This window comes from Triticum aestivum, chromosome 3B (assembly GCF_018294505.1).
Source record: "Triticum aestivum cultivar Chinese Spring chromosome 3B, IWGSC CS RefSeq v2.1, whole genome shotgun sequence".
Classification (NCBI taxonomy): domain Eukaryota; kingdom Viridiplantae; phylum Streptophyta; class Magnoliopsida; order Poales; family Poaceae; genus Triticum; species Triticum aestivum.
In genome coordinates this window covers 768952310-768955484 of record NC_057801.1, presented here as the reverse complement: position 1 = coordinate 768955484, position 3175 = coordinate 768952310, and positions in this window count along the sequence as shown.

The following is a 3175-nucleotide window of genomic DNA, read 5'->3' as shown; positions in this document are numbered from 1 at the left end:
TTAAGCTTCCCCACTTCATTCTAGCGACTCTGGCGCACTTATCCCGCTAGACATGAATCTGAAAGCGAAAGTCGGCCACCACGAGCATATGTTGAGGGACAACACTTTCCAGGCATCACCTTACAATCTAGGCAAGCACATATGTCTTCTCTTCTCAAGAGGACGAAATCAAACTAGCTAGAGTGTTGATCTCTACTAAAAGTCACTAGATGGGGGGTTTTCTCTTTTTAAAGAGGGTGTTAGCTACAATCATATTGTAGGAAAGTGGAGCTTAAGGATACCTCTCCTTGATTCCTCTGCCATAGCCAGATCCCTAGTGTACCCCATCAAAAAATGTGTTAGATGTGCTCACGTGGCCATTGAGGTCTACTCCTATGAGGAGCTTCTCGTTGTACACTCGCAAGCATGTCCCCCGAGCCTTCCCAAGACTCCCTCTTGGTGCTCTCATCGTGGCCTAGTTAAGGGGCACAGGCGCTGATAACACTGAAAACGAAGTCCCCACTTTGGATGATCTTGGCAAAGGATCAACCTTCTGCAACTCCCTATCAACCAACTTAAGGATGCCTCAACTGGTTCTGAGTGGGTGATTGTGCCTGGGATGGGATCACCTCCTCATGTGTTGGTAGATACCATGAACAAGCTGAAGATAACTGACCTCAGGCAGCCTTTCTTTGGCTCTCCAGCACGTGAACAATGTCCTCTACTCGAGAATGTTGCATCAAGCCCTGCGTTACCTCTGGAGATTACTTGGTCACCGTTGGCCTCACTGAAATGTTACAAGATCTCCAACATTTGCGAAGCTCTCTCACCTAAGTAACTGGATGTGTCAATGTTAAAGGGTTGTATGCCTCAAAGCAGGTCCACTAGTAGTTTGCGGCCTTTTTGCTTGGCCAATCTCTTTAGATTTGTTCTTCCTTTCAGGTGTAGTCTTTGGATTTTTGGAATACTTTGGTTGTAGCATGCAATTCATGCGATTTCATTTATATGGAGCTAGGGAGAGACTTCTAAGTCCCTATCAACGATCAATTCACTATCGGTCTTATGACTAAGCATGGGTCATGTAATATACTATAGTGGGTAGGAGCCCAAGGAATCTCATTGGAGAAAATAAAGACAGATTACTCAAGTTCATGCCCCTGAGATGTATAATAGACCTATGTCCTGCTATGAGTTTTGTAAGAATGGTGATCTAAATGACTTGAGTATTTGGCAGAGGTCTTTGAGTCCTTCGGCATGAAGTCTTGAATATTTGGTTATCTAATCCTCTAGAAAATTAGGAACACATCTTCTAGTTATAATAGAATCCTGGAGTTAGCGTGCCGCTAGCCAACGCAACCAAAAGTCTGAATTCATTGAAGGGGTTAAGCACTCCACATATACACTTCAACACCCCCTCCCACGTGTGACACGGGAAGTCAACATGTGAATAGAGTTAGAGGTATGGCACAAGAGGCCTATACATGACACAGAGGGGGCAGCAGCAATTTTTTGGATAAATCGCGAAAGCCGGGACTTGAACTAAAGAAGTTAGGCCTTGATAAATACCATGTTAAGCTTCATGCACTAGCCAACACAGCCAAAATCCAAACTCATGGAAAGGGGCAAGTTACATATACACTTCAACACCCCTTTTCACGTGTGATGTGGGAATAGACTTAGAGCTACGGCTCAGGAGGGCTATACGTGAACACAGGGGAGGCAACAACAATGTTTTGATAAAATGCGAAAGGCGGGACTTGAACTCAAGACCTTAGACTCTCCTACTGTGTTAAGTTTCATGTACTAGCCAATGCAACCAAAAATCCAAACTCATGGAAAGGCTAGGCAATTCACTGTTTGGTTTGGAGGGATTTTGGAGGAATTCTATAGGATATATTTCAATAGGAAAAATTCTTTTTGAGTCCTTTGGTTTGTAGGAATATAATCCTATTCCTATGGAGGAACTCTTCCTATCCTCCACATTTCAAAGGAAAATAAACATTAGCCTAGACTCAATGGAAATATCCTATGATGTGGACCAAAGGACATCTCTTTTCTTATTACTATTCATAGGATTTGATACACTTCAACACATCCTTATCCCTCCAAGTGCCCAACTTTGCACGATTGGCTCTAGGCCTCAGGGACCCATAGGCACTCTTTGGTCGACTTGGTCTGTCAGGCCCACAGGGTATGTGCCTCTGATAGTTTAGCACTACTTGCAATTTAATGACATTTATATTGTGGGGAATGTAACCAATGCCCATAATAGCAGAGATGTGCTAAGGGAGTGGGTAGCATGTGTTGACGCTTGGTCGACCGACGTGTGATATTCTAGCAATATGAATGGAGAGGAGCACTCGTAGTCCTGCATTGAAGGTGTAGGCCTCATGTTCAAACTCCGTCATCAAACGTAATGCCTCTATTACATATTGTTGTGATCGTTGGCCTTGTATGATTGTCTTCCCCTCGGATTTCTAACATGTATTACACTATTGGATAGCACCATCCAAATAACCCCATCTGATGTTTGAGGGTCATTTTGCCACCATGACAGGATATGCTGCCAAGGATGTGATGATTTCTTCCTTTTTTGGGCTTTAGGGATAAAGAGAGTAATAACACTTTTATTTCAATGATACTCAGATCCAATGTGATATGATAGCCCATACTGGCAACTAATACATGTCAACACCCCACGTGTGATGCCACACACCAAAACCACTTCAGGGGGTTGATCAGGGTCTAAACCTTGAGGGACCAGAACACAAAACCTAAGGGGGCCAAGTAGACTTTTTATATCTCGTTGGCATCAACACTCCACGTGTGTAACTTTCAACATATTACCCCCCCTCCCCACAAGTCAAGAATTATCTGATTTATCCATTTTTGTCTTTTCCTCACCTTTGTGTTTTATTTCATAGGCTATCATATGCCACATGACACTAAACCACGTAAGGGATTAAATTTGTTAGATGGGGCAAACTGTGGAATAAGGGGATGGTAAAAACTGAAAACAATAATCAAGTAGACACTCAGTAAAAACCAAACTAAGAAAAGGTTGCTCTTGCTGATAATAACTTCTAGTAGTGCTCTTCTCTATGGTTTTTCATAGTAGAGAATCATCTTACACGACTTGGACTTGTAGATCCCTATTGGATCAAAATTATCAAGCATGTTAATGGAATGTAAGAAA